Below are 13,115 nucleotides of genomic sequence, written 5' to 3' on the forward strand. Positions count from 1 at the left end.
AAAATGTATGACAATAGTATCTAATTAACTTTGCAAACATTAAATGTATGCACATCTCATGTTGAGTGATTTTTCAATTAGATTAAATTTATAAGTCATTGACTTTCTCCTTTTGATCAAATATTTAATTTGTTTCTGTTTGTTGTCGCACACTCAATACAATAGTAAAAAGAGTCATTATAAGCTTTCCTGTGTAACACAGATTTTGGGTGACCCTAAACCTGGATACAGTTATTTATTTAAGCATTTACTTCCTGCTAATCACTATAACGTAACTCGGTATGGTTTACAAACTGCACTTCAATAATGGTTGCTTCCCACCATTGTGAGCCTGAAAGAACAGCCTGGCAGTGGTGTCAGCTGCCTAAAATGAGACAGCAGTGTACTCTGTCCTGTGTCCCTCTAATCACCGTCTTCTGGTGAAGATACTTCCAATAGGATAATTATAACATTGCAGGAAGTAACACCAGGTGAATGACAGGAGAAGCAAAACCTGCCAGCTGAATGGGCAAAGCAAAATACTGCAGATACTGAAAATCTGAAATATGAACAGAAAATGCAGGATGTGCACACAGTTCAGGCAGTATCTGTGGAGAAAGAAACAGTGTTAGGGGACAAACCTTTACAGCCCCCTAAGGCAAGATGGCAAGCTGGAGTGAGGCATAAACTGGGAACTAGGGGAATGGCACTATCCCTGCTGCCTGCCTACCCCTGCTATTACGATCCTAGGCTAGACCCCAACAATGGCTAGGATACTGGACTGAAACCTCAATATTTTATTTTTGGAAGACTGTGCTCCAGGAGTGATATCGCAAGAAATAGGGATTTGGTATTTTAAAACAAAACTTTGTTATTAACACAATAGGTGCAATCTTCACAAAAGGGAACAAAGTCCCGAGCGTGTGTAGCCCGGCACTCGCAGTGCTGAGAAACACGTGGCTATTCTATGAGACTTGCTTTGAATAAAGTGCCTAAACAGGGAGCCTGCGGCCGAGGTCGCACATAGCCCCGTTTTTTACAACGAGGAGTTCCGCTCGCCGGAACTGTCCGTTGTAGTGCGAGATCAAGACTGTCCTGATCTCCGAGGTCCAAAAATAAAATCCCTGAACTTTCCCCCACTCCCCAGCCCGATCGCAACATGGGAGCCCTTCCCAAACACCCACAGTGGACAACCCCGGCCCAATTGCGCGTGCGCAAAAAATCCCAACTTGGCCGTGCTACCTGTGCACATTGGCATTGCCAACTTGGCACCTGGCAATGCCACCCAGGCACCATGGCAGTGCTAGGCTGGCACCTAGGTGGCACCAGCAGTGCCAGGGCACCACCCTGCCCAAAAGGGCAGGCAGCTGGAGACCTCCGATCTCCTTGGAGACCACCACAAGTGTTGTTCTGTCTGGTCCTCATTTGTGGAGACCAGAACCAAATGGAACTCGCCTGAGGTCCCTGAGGTGAAGGGATTGAATTCCAAATTATTTTGGGAATCTGCACATTAGAATAAGGCTTACTGACTCGCTCTAATATGCAAATTTGCTAAAAACTGATCATGTCCATTGTGAGCAAGATTCCCCTTGCAGCGTCTCGCGAGATTAGTAAATTACTAAATCGTGGGTTAGTAAATTTGCTGATGACACCAAGATTGGTGGAGTAGTGGATGAGGTGGAGGGCTGTTGTAGGCTGCAAAGAGACATTGATAGGATGCAGACCTGGGCCGAAAAATGGCAGATGGAGTTTAAACCTGATAAATGCGAGGTGATTCATTTTGGGAGAAAAAAATTTGAAATCGGATTACCAGGTCAACGGCAGGGTTCTGAGGAATGTGGAGGAACAGAGAGATCTTGGGGCTCATGTCCACAGATCTCTGAAGGTTGCCACTCAAGTGGATAGAGCCGTAAAGAAGGCCTATTGTGTGTTAGCGTTTATGAACAGGGGGCTTGAGTTTAAGAGCCGTGGGGTTATGCTGCAACTGTACATGACCCTGGTGAGACCACATTTGGAGTATTGTGTGCGGTTCTGGTCACCTCACTATAGGAAGGACGTGGAAGCATTGGAAAGGGTGCAAAGGAGATTTACCAGGATGCTGCCTGGTTTGGAGGATTGGTCTTATGAGGAAAGGTTGAGGGAGCTAGGGCTTTTCTCTTTGGAGCGGAGGAGGATGAGAGGCGACTTAATTGAGGTATATAAGATGATGAGGGGGATAGATAGAGTGGACGTTCAGAGGCTATTTCCTCGGGTGAATGTAGCTTTACAAGGGGGCATAACTATAAGGTTCAGGGTGGGAGATATAGGAGGGATGTTCGAGGTAGGTTCTTCACTCAGAGAGTGGAATGGACTGCTTGCTGTGATAGTGGAGTCGGACACTTTAGGAACTTTCAAGCGGTTATTGGATAGGCACATGGAGCACACCAGAAGGACAGGGATGATCTTGGTCGCGAACAATGCTCGGCACAACATCTGGGGCCGAAGGGCCTGTTCTGTGCTGTACTGTTCTATGTTCTATATTCTATGAATGGACATTTGGAGCTTCCAGGTCAGTGTTACAGCCCCTGCTTGGACTGCCCTCTAGACTACAGACAGGTGTCTCTTTCCTGTGGGGGGTTGTGGAGTGGGTTTTAGTTAGGGGGTCTCTGTGGGAATCCCTCTTGTTAGGGGGTCTCTGGGGAGTCCTTCTTCTTATGGGGTCTCTGTGAGGGTTTCTTCAATTAGGGGGGGTGTTCCCTATTCACGGGGTTCCTGGAGGGGTCTCCCTGTTCATTGGGTCCCTCGGAGGGGCTTCCCTATTCCTTGTTCCTGGGGGCGCCTCCCTATTAAGGGGGTCCCAGGGGGTCTACCTATTAAGGGGGCCCCAGGAGAGGTCTCCCTATTAAGATGGTACGGGGGAGGGGTGGTCAGCCGCAGGACTTCACTGTGGGGTAGCCCGCTCAAAATGACAGAAAAATAGTGGGATTCCCTCGGCAATCCTTCGTATTCCTCGCTATGCATCCATTTGCATGGCACGGGATACAGAATGCTTCTCAATTTGTGCTCCCAGGGGGAACGTAAATCGGTTACAATTCTCCTCCGGTGGAAGAAACTTTATCTTTATTCCCAATTAAACAACAAGAAAGGGAAAAAGCATACAGTTCCCAATCCATCTCAATGGCACAGTGTAATAGTTGCTTTACAGAACAGACTTGGTTTCTGCTGGAATTCCTGTAGACATTGGCTGAATTGCTTCAAAATGTTGTTTCAACTGGTATGTTTCAGCTTTCCCCTTGTCCTCAGACAAGTCTGCCCTGTTTTAAATACTATTACTCTTTTTTTAACTATCCTACTGGGAGACCAAAATACTTTACTTGTGGTCTAAAAGGGTAGCCAGATTAGAACTCAACTCAAAAAGCTTTCTCAAAATGTCTAACTACCTTAGCTCCACCCAGCAATGATGTCATCTCCACAAGTTGAAAAACATGAACTCCCCAGGGACTTCGCCTAGTCAACAACATTACATTAGCCAAGGCTGAAAATACATTACTCTGGTCAATTTCACCTCTGGCTCCTAAAAACTTGCTGGTCTTGCAAAACAAGATTATTTTAAAATCATGGCTACTCTATCCCAGGCTTTTAGCCCTGAAATCGCCAAATGTTCACAATCCAATGTATCTAAAATCCTGCATTTGCCACTCCTCCCCCTTATGAAAATGAACAAGCAATATAAACAGATGGCTTCATTTTTCCAAAGCCTTTTAACATGAAACATTTCTCATGATTAAACACAACTTATACTCTATAAGATATGTATAATATTGTATGGGCCAGAGTTTAGAGAACCCCAAAGTGTATCATGGAATTCACCTGACCCACAACTTTTAATAGATTGTGATATGGGGAGCACATGGACCACTCTACAGGTGTGGTACAGCAGAAATGGAAAAGTATTTTTAAAGCAAAACAATGTTTATTCTATGAACTCAAGTTAACCTTTTTAAAACATACAGTGAACATCTTAGCAACCATTAATTCAAATACAACCCCCAAAGACTACAACATTAAGAAATCCTTTAAACTTTCCTTTGAACATCCATACGACTAAAACAAAACATTTAACAGAAGCACATCAGGTTAAAGTCACTACTGAAAACATTTATAATTCTGAATTCACCAAATGATCAAAAAATAGTATTTTGATGGCAGAGAGAACAGCAGTACAGCTGCTTTGTCTGGCTTCAGCTCCAACACTGAAAACGAAACTAAAACACACCCTACAGCAAACAGCCTAAAACGAAAGGAAACAGCTGACAGACAGCCCAGCTCCACCCACTCTCTGACATCACTGCAATAGTAAACACCAATTTCTTAAAGGTACTCTCACTACAGATATTTATATCTACACCCATTTATAAACACCCATTCCTTAAAGGTACTCTCACATGACAATATGTATATATATATATATATTCATCATTTTACATTTTAAACATGCAAACAGCAGACCTATTTTTGGTTTTCTTACTTGTCACATTAACATTGTACTTTTGCCTTGCACCATCATCTATTTTGTTTAATAACCCTGCTTCCCACCCTAGCACAGGCCTTTCCTTTTGTTCTTTCCTCCCCTTCCCTTTCCCTGCCTCCAACTTGCTTAAAACCAGTTACACCTCAAACTCCTTCCAGTTCTGATGAAAGGTCATCAACTTGAAACTTTAAATTTGATTCTCACTCCATAGATGCTCCCTGACCTCCTGTGAATTTTCAGCATTTACTGTTTTCATTTAAAATTTCCCGTATCTGCAATATTTTGTTTATGCACTCAAATATTTTGTTCACCTTTTATTATGCTCTTTCACACTGTAGTGATAATTTCAGGTAGATATCTCTCTGCGTCTTCCCAATTCTGAGCCATTTCTTTGTTGTATCCTGAATCTTACGAACGTTCATCTTTTGAGATCAATGTTTATTCTCGTGGCCCAGTCTTGTCTCCTGTTGAGTCAGAACCAATGGAAATATTAAATGTATTTCAGTGTCTATAACTGAGAACATTCCAGTGTTATTTGAGAAGTTGGTTATAGAGCATCTGCTAGACTATACTTTTTTAAAATAAATTTAGATTACCCAATTATTTTTTCCAATTAAGGGGCAATTTAGCATGGCCAATCCACCTACTCTGCACATTTTTGGGTTGTGGGGGCGAAACCCACGCAGACACGGGGAGAATGTGCAAACTCCACACGGACAGTGACCCAGAGCCGGGATCGAACCTGGGACCTCAGCGCCGTGAGGCGGTTGTGCTAACCACTAGGCCAGGGTGCTGTCCTCTGCTAGACTATACTTATCATACAATATTTGTTTAAATTGGCCTGCATTTCATTCTTGCTTTCCACTACGTTCACAAAATAGTAACCTTTATGGCCAAAGGCACAATCCCTAAACAATACAACAGGAAAATATCATGAATACAGGTCAGATACTAATTAGAGTCTTGAGTTCGAATTCTGGGGTATGGTTTTCAATTACCTCCTGGCACTTGACCCATCAATTCACACAGTGAGTATTGACAAGCTATTTGATCAAGGAGCATATCACTCCTGAATTTGATCCTATTCCAACTGACTGTCCACCATGTGCATTTTACAGCAGGAGTTACTATAAAGTGATCAGGAAATTGTATTTACTTTTTGCCTCAAGCTCAAAGATGCTGACACCAATTCTAGCATCTGTCACTGCCTTGCCCGAGAAAGACGAACTTAGCTCAGATCAAGAATCAAATCTGTGACCTTCCTTATTGTATGGCTCGGTAGTGCATATACCCATCAACACATGTTGCAGCAACAATGATCTCTCTGTTCAATTTATAAACAGAAAGGCATAGCGATGTGATTGTCACAATGAAGTAATTCCACTACTAACTGTGCTTACTCCACAATTGCGACATTTGCCCAATGTAAATTTTGAAAATTAAAACACAATAATGTGACAACAAAAACAATATAATTGTAGAGCAAATCTTTGGGGAGGAATTTTACTGTGTGATGACTTGGAGGTGGGGTAACCAGGAAAATAACAGGGAGCTGCGTCAGGTTGGCAACACATTCTTACTACCATGGAACCCTCCATGGGTTAGAATGGTTACAGGATTGGCTGCCCGCTCCATGGAGGCAGTTAGCCAGTCCGGGTAGTTAAGGCCCTTTCCGGGTGATTTTGTAACATCGTTGGAACTTTACCACCAACAGAGAGGACTCTGCCCTATATAGACACTCCTCCCTATATGACAGGCCTGGGTGCTGTCAAAGCTGCAGGCCCAAGCCCAATGACGGGCCGCTTGAAAAAAAGTCACAATGGCAATTATTTCCAATAATGCAGAGGGGTTACCCCTCCATCCCAATGTCACCATTGGTTTTCGGAAACTTCAGTGTAGTACTTCCAAGTGGGCCAATGAGGGCACCTCCATGTTGAGCCACCCTCAAGACCCGTGTCCTTAATGGGGCAGCGAGCTTGGTGGTGACCAATTTAAAGGGTGCTTCCAGGAGGATGGCACTGTTGGCCTTACGGCTAGCAAGTGAGAGGTCAGACCCCCATTTGGTCCTGATGTCAGGGTCCTGAAATCCACAGGAAAGTCTAGCCCTTTGTGACAGTACATATATATATAATATATATATTAGCTCTTAAAGCAAGTCTTTTTGGAGCAGCAGACTACTCCAGGAGATAACATTGCATTAACATTTCATAAAGCCAAGACAACATTTGTTCAAAATTATATAGTACTATTTAATAACAATAACAACAATACAGTACCAATATATTCATTGGCACGAATGCTGTTCTGCATGCAAGTGGACCATGTCTGTGTCAAAAGATTATGGGTCAAATTCCATTTCGGACATTTGACCACATAACCTAGACCGAGAGAGCACTGCTCTATTATCTGCATGAGATAATAAACCAAAGCCCCATTCAAAGGTACCATGCCACTATTCAAAAAGGGATAGAGGAGTTCCTCCTGGTGTCATGGTCAAAATTTATGCCTGCCCAACATTTGGTCATTTTCTCATTAATGTTTTTGGGTACAAAATGGTTTGTTGCATTTTCTACACTGCAAAAGTGACCACGCCACAAAAGTATTTAAAATAGCCCTCTCCTTTGTTACCTCAGGTGATAAAACCTGTAGTTTCTTTTATCGTTTGTAAACAAATTGATCTCGCTGAAATTGAATAAAAGCCCACTATAGGGAAAAAAGTACCAACAGATTAACATTGAGTTACACCGAATTTACACCACAGAAGCAGGCCATTTGACCCAATTGGTTTATGCTCCACTTGAGCATCCTCCCACCTCTCTTCACCTAATTCTTTCTGAAGATTCTTCTATTCATAGGAAATAGAAACAGGAGTAGACCATGTGGCCCCTTGAGCCTGACATTCAATAGGATCATGGCTGATCTTCTGCCTCAACTCCATTTTCCCACCCAATCCCCATATTCCTTGATTCCTTGAGTGGCCAAAAATCTGTCCATTTCAGCCTTAAATATAATCAAAGATGGGGCTTCCTCAGCCCCCTGGTACTTCCAAAGATTCACAACCCTATGTTTGAAGAAATTATACCTCATCTCAGCCCTAATTTATCAGTCCCTGAAACTGAGACTATATCCCTGTGTTCTAAATTCCCCAACCACGGAATCTACCCTGGCAAGCCTCTTCAAAATCTGGTATATGTTACTGAGATCACCTCTCATTTCTTTTACCTGTAGAGAATATATGCTTAATTTACTCAGCCTCTCATCAAACAACAACCCTTAAAATTCAAAAGTCTTCAAGCAAGCCGTTTGACAGATGTTGAAATATTTCTCTGCTGTTGTTATGGGCGGCCAGTGACATAGTGGTTGGCTTTGCTGCCACACGATGCCAGGAACCGAGGTTCAATTACAGTCTTGGGTGACTATGTGAAGTTTGCACGTTCTCCCATGTCTGCGTGGGTTACCTCCAGGTGCTCAGTTTTCGTCCCACAGTCCAATGGCGTGCACTGTAGGTCGATTTGGCCATGTTAAATTGCCCTTTAGTGTCCAGGGATGTACAGGTTAGATTATGGGGTTTGGGCAGGGGAGTGGACCTGGGTAGAGTGTTATTTTGGAGGGTTGATGGGCCAAATGGCCTCCTTCTGCACAGTAGGGATTCTATGATTTTATGTTCCAGGTTTCTGCATAAACCAGTTTTTTTCACTCCTGGGGGGACAAGTAAGCCTTAAGCCTTCCTCTTGTCGTTGAGCATGACTGGGGGAATGAGCAGTGATCATACAGTGCAGGACAAGCTACTGGGAGAGTGAAGAGTAACAGAGGGGGGAAAACTTTCAACAGGAGGCTACATCGCCCAGTGGTTTATGGAACAATCCTCCAACCTTATGTTGAGTAACAATCAATATCTGAAATGTCTATGCTTCCCTAGGATTCTGAAATATACCAACTGTTGAAGCCACAACTCCAGCCTCAGAACAGTGCAAGGTCTGCATTGTCAATAGCTGTGAAGGTGACTATAAGTATGATGTTTTAATACATTGGACTCCTTCAAGCCTGCTGCGGAAGATAACAGAAGCATCTTGCAGTTTGCAATGCATTGCTGTTTAAGAGGTTCTTTGTGCAAAGGGAGATAACATTCATCTTAATTCCTCTTGCCAGATGAAAGCAGATGGAGCAAGCACAAGGGTTTGTTCAGATTGCAGATATCCCCATGGTGCAGAGTACGTTGACTGTAGTCACATCGCTGGACACAAGCTTCATGCCAACTCTGCCGTTAAATGAACCCAAGTGAATTTCATTTCCTCAATGTGCAGTTGAGGTGTTTTAAAGATAGTAATTTATACAGGTCAATGCCCAATATCCTGGCAGCAGTCATGATGCATGCAATCTGCAATCCTCTGTGTCAGCTGTATTTCAGATACTATGACAAACCAAAGGTTGGCCATCTACATGGCTCATGACTCTGATTCACAACCCAAACAGATTTGCACTCCATGCATACATTGAGAGACATGCTGACACAAGAAATCTAATAAAGCAAACTATTAATGTCCTGAAATAATGATTCCACTGCCTGAGCCACCCTGGGGGCCCTGACTGCTAAAGTACTCAACTGAGAAAGTCACAGAATTTGTTCCAGCATTTTGCTTGTTGCCCAATACCACCGTCATAAGGGAACAGCTTCTAACACCACTTATCAGGTGAGAATCTGAGGAACAGGCACATGACATGGAGGAGACAGAGCAGGAGGCAAAGGTAAAGGAGGAGGAAGAAGATTAAATGCAGTTGGAATACTACACTAATGAGGGTGTAAGGTTGGTCTGCTTCCAGTGGGTGCCTCCATAGTCCTGGAGGACACCACTATGCAGTGGTACTCAGGCAGAACTGCATACTCAAATAGAGACCAACATTGCGACAATGGGGGGGGGGGGGGGGGGGGGGGGGGAGATTAAGGGACACATGGTGGGGGTAGAGGGGCAGGAAGGCATGGCAAGAGATTTGGGAGGGGGAACACATGATGGGGCAAAGGACGCTATTATAATGGAGTAGGGCAGCGATAGACAAAGTAGGCTGGTGAGTGGGCCTCCTGAGTGGCCCTCCTTCATCTCAGTGGGCCTCAACATTGAAATAGAGCTTGTTCACTAACTATGACCTTTGAATAAGATTGAATACATTGAAGGCATGTCAAGTATTTTCTAATAAGTCATAGAAAATGCTTAATCATTTATATATTAATGGAACTGTCATCAACTTCAAATGACAAACAGAAAATAAATATTTCCATTTTAATGGATGCAGAGGGAGCGTACGGCTCTCACAGTCATTGTGTGCAATCAGTGTTCAATTCACGTGTCTTAGCTTTACGTGCATTTTAGTCATGCCGGTAGGAAAAAAACTACATGGATGGAAACCAACGGAATGTGGTAACTCTGGCCATGGGTAACAGTCAACAAAATGTCTCGTGGGCCACACTCAAAACATTGATGGGCCGTGTATGGCCCCTGGGCTGAAGGTTGCCCACCACTGGAGTAGGGGGAAGGGGAAAAGACAGTGGGGGACAAAGGGACAAGAAGGTGTTGCAACGGGGTCGGGAGGGAGGGGAATCATTGACAGGCAGAGGGGCGACTGAGGGGTGGGAAACATAGTCCTGACAAGGGAAAGTGAAACACTGACATACGTTCACCGTGAGCATAAACGGAGATGTGGGAACAAAATATCGCGAGACTTGGAAAATGGGAATCTCGCCAGCAAGATCTAATTTTCTGATTCTCCCCACCCAACACCAGCGACGTAACAAAGTTCCCACCCAAGCAACTCAAGAACCTTATTTCAATCCATTTTCATATAATTAGTGGACTCCCCCCCCCCCCCCCCCCCCCAGTATTGTTCCCTCCATATATGGAACTGCCCCCTCGCTGATGCAAGGTTTACAACTGCTTTTTAAAATTGAAAATCAGAGAAAGAAAACCTGCTTGGGGCGCACAGGTAATTATAGACCCCCCAGGGGGAGAGGGACATGCCAGATAGTACCCTGGCACTGTCCCTGCACACTGGAACTGCCCCGACATCCTAGTACTGTCCCCTGCCCCGGCACTGCTTCCTGCATCTTGGCACTTAGAATCATCATAGAATCATTAAAGTGTAGAAGGAGGCCATTTGGCCCTTCGAGTATGCACTGATCTTCTGAAAGAGCACCCTCCTCGGTCCACGTCCCTGCCCTATCCTCATAACCTAATAACCCCACCTAACCTTTTGGACACTAAGTGGCAATTTAGCGTGGCTAATCCACCTAACCTACACATCTTTTTTTAAATATAAATTTAGAGTACCCAATTCATTTTTTCCAATTAAGGGGCAATTTAGCGTGGCCAATCCACCTATCCCGCACATCTTTGGGTTGTGGGGGCGAAACCCACGCAGACACGGGGAGAATGTGCAAACTCCACACGGACAGTGACTCAGAGCCGGGATCGAACCTGGGACCTCGGCGCCGTGAGGCAGCAGTGCTAACCACTGCGCCACCGTGTTGCCCCAAACTACACATCTTTTGACTGTGGGAGAAAACCGGAGCACCCGGAGGAATCCCACGCAGACACGGTGAGAATGTATGATCACCACACAGACAGTAACCCAAGGTTGGGTTTGAATCCGGGTCCTGGCACTGTGAGGCAGCAGTCCTAACCGCTTTACCACCGTGCTGCCCACTTCCCCTGGCACTGCCCCAGCACAGTACCCTGGCACTGGCCCCTGCCAGAAGGCAATGCCAAGAGGCAGTGCCATGGGGCAGTGGTGGGGGACTCTCTGGGGAGCTCCATTGGGGGGGCTTCCACTTACATATTAGGGTGGTTCCCCTTGTGAGGGGGGATTTCCCCGTGTCAATGGGTGGTGTCTCCTATGTCCATGGTGGGGGGGGAATCCATTTGCACGTGGGGGGAGAGTGTTCCTGTTTTTTCCACGGGTGCCCCGATCTTGGGATTCCCAGTTGCTGGGATTTTTCAGCCCTGCCACGTCAGAATGACGGTGTGGGCCACACCTCCAGAATGTTTCTGCCAAGAGTTCTGGATTACTTGTTGAGAAAAGCCTGTGAGCTGCAAGCCCAGTTTTCTGGCCTCAGCCAGCAGAGAATGGAAAATTCCACCCCACATGTATGTATGGGCGAATGTACATGCAGACACCAGATCATGAAAGGGGATGTATGTTAGTCTGGCTCAAGAGGGATTTACAGAATTTACAGTGCAGAAGGAGGCCATACGGCCCATCAAGTCTGCACCGGCACTTACAAAGAGCACCCTACTGAAGCCCATTATCCACCCTATACCCGTAAACCAGTAACGCCCACTTAACATTTTTTGGACACTAATGGCAATTTATCATGGCCAATTCACCTAACCCGCACACCTTTGGCCTCTGGGAGGAAACCAGAGCACCCGGAGGAAACCCACACAGACACGGTAGAACGTGCAAACTCTGGACAGACAGGGATGGGTTGCACAGAGACTATGGTCAGTCATGAGGGCAATGGGGACTTCATTGAAAGTCAAAGTTCACAGTCTGGGGCCAACAGGGTGGAGTGAGAGAGTGGAGACAGTCTTGGAGAAGACAGTGAGGAGTGCGAAGGTGGAGATAGTCCTGGGGTACAGTGGGCCATGCTACAGAGCTATGCATGACATGCACGTGTACTCCTGCTCCGGGGAGGGGCAAGAGCTGTGTGCTCAATTGGCATAAGGCACAGCCTGGTCGTTTTCACAGTCCCTGGCCATGGGCTTGTCTGGCTTTTTACTGGTCTGAAGATGGGATGGTAATGCTTACAGGAGGCACCCGCAGCCTGCATTTTGGGGAAAACATCATAAAGGTTGGGATCCTTAAGGGGGAGGGGGAGCAGCCCCAAGTCGTGGTCCACATAGGTACCAACGACATAGGTAGGAAGAGAGATGGGGATTTGAGACATAAATTCAGGGAGCTAGGGTGGAAGCTGAGAGCTAGAACAAACAGAGTTGTTATCTCTGGGTTGTTACCCATGCCACGTGCTAGTGAAGTGAGAAATAAGGAGAGAGAGGAGTTGAACACGTGGCTACAGGGATGGTGCAGGAGGGAGGGTTTTGGTTTCCTGGATAATTGGGGCTCATTCTGGGGTAGGTGGGACCTCTACAAACAGGATGGTCTTCACCTGAACCAGAGGGGTACCAATATCCTGGGGGGGAGATTTGCTAGTGCTCTTCGGGAGGGTTTAAACTAATTCAGCAGGGGGATGGGAACCTAAATTGTAGTCCCAGTGTACAGGATGTTGAGAGTAGTGAGGTCAGGGATAGGGTTAAAAGTTCGAAAGAGGGCACCGGCAAGCAGGACGCTGGTTTGAAGTGTGTCTACTTCAACGCCAGGAGCATCCGGAATAAGGTGGGTGAGCTTGCAGCATGGGTTGGTACCTGGGATCTCGATGTTGTGGCGATTTCGGAGACATGGGTAGAGCAGGGACAGGAATGGTTGTTGCAGGTTCCAGGATTTAGATGTTACTGTAAGAACAGAGAAGATGGTAAAAGAGGGGGGGGGGGGGTGTGGCATTGTTAATCAAGGAAAGTATTATGGCGGTAGAAAGGACGCTTGAGGATTCGTCTACTGAGGCAGTATGGGCCGAGGT

This window comes from Scyliorhinus canicula, chromosome 8, assembly GCF_902713615.1.
Source record: "Scyliorhinus canicula chromosome 8, sScyCan1.1, whole genome shotgun sequence".
Taxonomy (NCBI): domain Eukaryota; kingdom Metazoa; phylum Chordata; class Chondrichthyes; order Carcharhiniformes; family Scyliorhinidae; genus Scyliorhinus; species Scyliorhinus canicula.